The sequence below is a fragment of the Mobula birostris genome, chromosome 11, assembly GCF_030028105.1.
Source record: "Mobula birostris isolate sMobBir1 chromosome 11, sMobBir1.hap1, whole genome shotgun sequence".
Lineage (NCBI taxonomy): Eukaryota > Metazoa > Chordata > Chondrichthyes > Myliobatiformes > Myliobatidae > Mobula > Mobula birostris.
In genome coordinates, this window is record NC_092380.1 from 19029531 (window position 1) to 19035530 (window position 6000).

At 55.0% G+C, this 6000-nt stretch overlaps 1 protein-coding gene across 1 annotated transcript in view; it reads right to left on the reverse strand.

The window, feature by feature from the left end:
- sgsm3 (small G protein signaling modulator 3) overlaps positions 1 to 5331 on the reverse strand; it is a 116650-nt gene extending 111319 nt beyond the window's left edge. Inside the window, exon 1 of the mRNA XM_072271829.1 lies at positions 5290 to 5331. The gene's annotated coding sequence lies outside the window, so the exon portion shown is untranslated. The remainder of the gene's footprint in view (positions 1 to 5289) is intronic.
- Between the last annotated feature and the right edge of the window lie 669 nt (positions 5332 to 6000).

Sequence of the window (6000 nt, forward strand, 5' to 3'; positions counted from 1 at the left end):
CATTGATCTTTGTGTTTCTAATAAAAGGATCTGCGTGGACAGCATGCAAAACAGGTCTCTCACTGTACTTCTGTACACGTGAGAATAATAAACCAATTCATCTTTGGCACATATGGGTGGCAGGAGAAGATGAATGGACACAATCTGATAGAATGGGACTAATGGGACAAGCAAAGATTTGATGGCGAAATCACTTCCTTCTATTTTGTGAGGAGGTGTATCAAAATACAAACATCTGCATTTCTACACTGTTCCCAATTCCCTCCTCTACAATTTATTTCCCTCAAACATATTGTTTTACCAGATGCATCGTTTCCTCCCTTTCAGCTTTTCAAAGGGATTGGCCCTTTTGTGAATGACTCATCCCTTCCTCCATCACTAACAATCATTCTCCACTAACTCCACCAAACTCCTCCATCTCCAACAACCATTCACCACCATCACCATCAACCAACCAACCAACCATCTCCACTAAACTCTTCCATCTCCACAACCATTCTCCATCATCTCCACCAACGAACCATCTACAGCAACTATTCTCCACCATCTAAATCAAATTCCTCCGGTCCAACAACCATTCACCATCTCCACCAACAAACCATCTCCAGCAAATTCCTCCACCAGCTATTCTCCTTTCAGCTTTTCAAAGGGACTGACCACTTAGTGAATGACTCATCCCCTCCTCCAATTCCACCAACCATTTTCCTGTTGTGGCACGTCCCCCTGAAACAGAGAAGCAACACCTGCCCTTTCACCACTTCCCTTCCTGCCGCCCCGGAGCAGTGCTTTCAGAAGAAATGGCTCACAAAGCACATCAGAGTACACGATAGTTTTGCAGTTCAATCCAAAACAATGACCTTGAGCCTCCAGTCACCTGTCAGTTCTCTCCATCCCACTCTAACCACTCTATCTGTGCACAACAAACCCCCAAGGTAAGCCTGAGGAAGAGGACCACGTCCTCCAATCAGACACACTGCAGCCGACTGCACTCAATACTGAATTCACCAATTTCAGATAATTGGCTGTTCCTAATCTGATATTTAGCTTACAAGTGCTGCCTGAGTCTCTTATTTCTGGTTTCCAGCAAACACTATGTGCCGCCTCCCAGACAGATTTTGTTTTTCCATCTCTTTAACTGCACTCAATCATCCTGCAATTGACTGCATAAAAGCACTGCGTCACACGGACAACCTCGGTCTCCACCCTGACACTCCTTTTGTTCTCCCCACTCCTCTCCTTCGTGACTTGTGTTCTCACCTTTCCAGTTCTGAGGAAAGTCACCGCTGTGTGTCACTAGTTTTGTTGTTCTCTTCCCCAAAGATGGCACCTGACCTACTTTCCAATTCATAACTCCCTCAGGCAGTGCATTCCAGCTTGCAAACACTCTCCGGGTGAAAAATATTTCCTCATAAGTCGAGTTAAAGGGATATGTTTCCTCATATCCCTCTGACTCACTGACCCCTCACCTTGAATCTACACCCTCTGGTTTCAGGCATCCCCACTACAGGAAAATGTGTCTCGCCATCCACCCTATCTATACCCTTCTTAATTCTGAAGAGGTCCCTTCTCAGCCTCTTCCATGCAATGGAAAACCAACCCAATCCATCCGTTTCTCTTTGTAACTGAAATATCCCACCCCAGGCAACACCTCGGTGAATCCCCTCTGCCTCCTCTCCAGTATGTTGATGTGCATACAGTTGTTCAGCTGTGGCCTGGACAACATGTTATAAAGCCGCAAACAACAGGAATTCTGCAGATGCTGGAAATTCAAGCAACACACATAAAAGTTGCTGGTGAACGCAGCAGGCCAGACAGCATCTCTAGGAAGAGGTGCAGTCAACGTTTCAGGCCGAGATCCTTCGTCAGGACTCGTCCTGAAACGTCGACTGCACCTCTTCCTAGAGATGCTGTCTGGCCTGCTGTGTTCACCAGCAACTTTGATGTGTGTTGCATGTTATAAAGCCGTACTATGACATCAATGTGCTTTATCCTATGGTCCAGCTAGTGAAGACCAGTATCCCATGTTCCTTCTGCACCAGCTATCTACCTGTACTGCTCACTTACACTAGCCTCTGCTCCGTGGACTCTGTCTACACTTCCTGCTGCCGATATAATCGGAACCCACCTGCCCCAGACAACCTCCACCAGGCAGAAAATACAAAAGCCTGAAAGCACAACCCATGAGGCTCCAGGACAGCTTCTACCCTGAATGTACCTACTTACTGCCCGTTACGCCACTGGCGTTTAGGGCAGCAATGAAGGTCCTCCATCTCTGTCTGTCCGTGCTGTTTCCGTAAATTTTTGTCTTGAGCAGTCCGGGTTGTTGGCCCTGAGCTCGATCCCCAAACCTGGAGGACTGGTGGACCACTCTTAGTCTGGCTTCTATCCTTTGACCTGTTTGGCATGAGCCAAAGCACAGGGCCCTGGCTCTAGCCAACATAGCTCTCCAGGTCATTGAGGCATGCAAGTCTCCAAACCCTACAAGACCATGGTTCTCTTGGAGGTCCTGCTGTTATAAGACAACTAAATAGGCCTTTTGTATAAAAAGATAGGCTCTTAGCTTCACAATCGACATCTTCGGGGCCTTGCACTTCATTGCCTGCCTGCACTGCACTTTCTCTGTAGCTGTAACGCTTTATTCTGCATTCTGTTATTGGTTTACGTTGTTCTACAGCACTGTGCAAAAGTCTTAGGCACATCCATATAGCCAGGGTGCCGAAGTCTTTTGCATGGTACTGTAGTAATTCTATGTATTGCACTGTACCGCTGCCACAAAAGGAACGTAAATTTCACGACCTATGCGAGTGATGATAAACCTGATTCTGATATGGGTCTCTATTGTTAACTGAGAGTGGGAAGGGGGCAGGGAGAGGGGAATCATGGTTGGGAAAAGGGGAAGGGAACGGGAAGCACCAGAGAGACATTCTGTAACGATCAATAAACCATTTGTTTGGGATCAAAAGACGGTAGCTAGTGTCTCAGGGCCGGGCGTGGCACACCTCCTGCCATTGGCACACTTGCCACCTGCCCCACTCGCCCCGCCGCCCCCCCCGCCGCGGCACTCCACCCTCGGCATTCCCAAAATACTTTGGCCTGCCAGATTTACAAACTTGCTCTCCGCTCCACGTTAACAAAGACAGTACTGTGCAAAAGTCTTGGGCACCCTAGCTATCTATCTATATATTAGCCTGGGGCTCCTGCACAGTACTGCACCTCAGTACTCTGATCTGGCAGGACAAGACTGTCAATGCACCTGCCAATAAAAAAACAACTTTCCAGTTTGTTCCTCCAGGTTCACGTGTGAGTCCTACACTTATTGGACCTCACAATATGCATCACTTTATGCTTATTGGGATTAATCCATCCTTCCCGCTCCCCTCCCCTTTTCCCAAACATGATTCCCCTTCCCACTCTCAGTCCACAATGGAGACCCATATCAGAATCAGGTTTATCCTCAAGTCCCATTTACCAGCTGATTACTGTCATTCTGCAACACAAAACTGTTCTCCAAACTAACACCAGCACAGATTTCTGTGTCACCTACAAACTTAATGACTGATTTGAACATGAGTGTAGTAGATACAGTCATTAAGTAATACACATCAAAGGTCGCAGACTCAGTCTCTGTGGAACTGGGGGAGTGAGCCCGAACCGGTGGGAGGTGTGTGCAGGAAGCTGGGGGGGGGGTGCAGGGAGCTCGGACGGGGAGGGGGGGTGTGCAGGGAGGGAGGACGGAGAGGGGGGGGGGAGGGAGGACGGAGAGGGGGGGGGAGGGAGGACGGAGGGGGGGGGAGGGAGGACGGAGAGGGGGGGAGGGAGCTCGGACGGGGGGGGAAGGGGCTCGGACGGGGGTGGAGGGGGTTCGGACGGGGGGGAAGGGGGTTCGGGGTGTGTGCAGGGAGGCCAAATCGGGAAAAGGATTGTGGTGAGCAGGGAGTCCGGGTCGTGTGGAGGGGAGAGGGGCAGGAAGCCTGGACCGGGATAGGATGGTGCGGTTGAACAGGGTACAGGGAGTCCATATCGGGTGGAAGGGAGAGGGGCAGTGGGTCAGAGTGACCGGATCAGGGAAGGACGGTGTGGTGGTAGGGAGCAGGGAGTCCGGGTCGGTTGGAGGAGAGAGGGGCTGGAAGCCCAAACCGGGTGGGGGGGGGGTAGAGGAAGAGGAGGGGGGGGGGTAGAGGAAGAGGAGGGAAGGAGGGAGGGAGGGAGGGAGTGGGGGGGGTTAGTGGGTCGGAGTGACCGGACCGGGAGGGGGGAGAGGGGCAGGAAGCTCGGACCAGGGGAGGGGAGAGGGGCAGGAAGCTTGGACCAGGGGAGGGGAGAGGGGCAAGAAGCCCGGACCGGGAGGGGGGAGAGGGGCAGGAAGCCCGGACCGCAATTGCGTGGGTCAGAGAGACCGGTGGGGGTGGGGGGAGGGGAGAGGGGCGGGAAGCCCGGACCGGGAGAGGGGAGAGGGGCGGGAAGCCCGGACCGGGAGAGGGGAGAGGGGCGGGAAGCCCGGACCGGGAGAGGGGAGAGGGGCGGGAAGCCCGGACCGGGAGAGGGGAGAGGGGCGGGAAGCCCGGACCGGGAGAGGGGAGAGGGGCGGGAAGCCCGGACCGGGAGAGGGGAGAGGGGCGGGAAACCCGGACCGGGAGAGGGGAGAGGGGCGGGAAGCCCGGACCGGGAGAGGGGAGAGGGGCGGGAAGCCCGGACCGGGAGAGGGGAGAGGGGCGGGAAGCCCGGACCGGGAGAGGGGAGAGGGGCGGGAAGCCCGGACCGGGAGAGGGGAGAGGGGCGGGAAGCCCGGACCGGGAGAGGGGAGAGGGGCGGGAAGCCCGGACCGGGAGAGGGGAGAGGGGCGGGAAGCCCGGACCGGGAGAGGGGAGAGGGGCGGGAAGCCCGGACCGGGAGAGGGGAGAGGGGCGGGAAGCCCGGACCGGGAGAGGGGAGAGGGGCGGGAAGCCCGGACCGGGAGAGGGGAGAGGGGCGGGAAGCTCGGACCGGGAGAGGGGAGAGGGGCGGGAAGCCCGGACCGGGGGAGAATGGTGTGGTGAGCAGGGAGTTCGGACCGGGTGAAAGGGGGATGGAGGGCTAGTGGGTCAGAGTGACCGGACCGGGGGAGGTGAGAGGGGCAGGGCTGTTGCGTGGGTCAGAGAGACCGGTCGGGAGGTGGGCAGGGAGCCTGGACCGGGGGCAAGATGGTCAGAATGACCGGACCGGTGGAGGATCAATATGTTGTCTGGGGTGTCACTTCTCCCCCTTTGTGGGAGAGCCGGGCTAGACGGGCCGAGGGGCCACGACACCTACCTGTCGCCGCTTTGCGCCAGCTGACACGTCACTGTTTCACCCGGAAGCACTTACGCCACGTCGGGTCCGAGCCGGAAGTCCGGGTTAAGGTGGAGGCGCCGGGGCCAGGTCTCCCCACCCCCGGGTCCGGTATGTGGCCCTCACTCGGTGGTCGAGGTCGGGGTTGGAGGGATCAGGTGCCCCCTAACCTTAGTGCCGGCTTCTGCTCCCGCCCCTCAACTCTTCTCCCCGTCCCCCACACCGGCTGACCCAACAATACATCCCCCACTCTGAGGGACCAGTGTTTACTTAAAAGCAAAGACAGCGAACCGAGTTTTTAAAATCCCGCATCCCACGCCAAGATCATTCCCTCCCCCCGCCGCTTTGAAAGCCATTGCTTAACTCAAGCGAACGCAGTTCCCAGTCTGCTCAATCTCTCCTCCTGTAGCAAACCTGCCATCCCTGGAGCCAGCCTGGCAAGTCTGTAGCGAGTAAATCCTTGTCAGGTAAGGAGACTGAAATTGTACATAATACTGCACCCGTGGGCTCACCAAGGCGCTATATAAATACTGCAAAACGTCTGTATTCCTGTACGCAGACCCTCTCGTAATCGAGCCTTCCTACACCTGGGTTTTAGCTTTAAATGACGTGCTTTGGCGCATCAATATACTGTTAACATATACTCTGCTGATCTTGTACCTCTAATTTGTCCACATTGTATTCTGTTGGCTG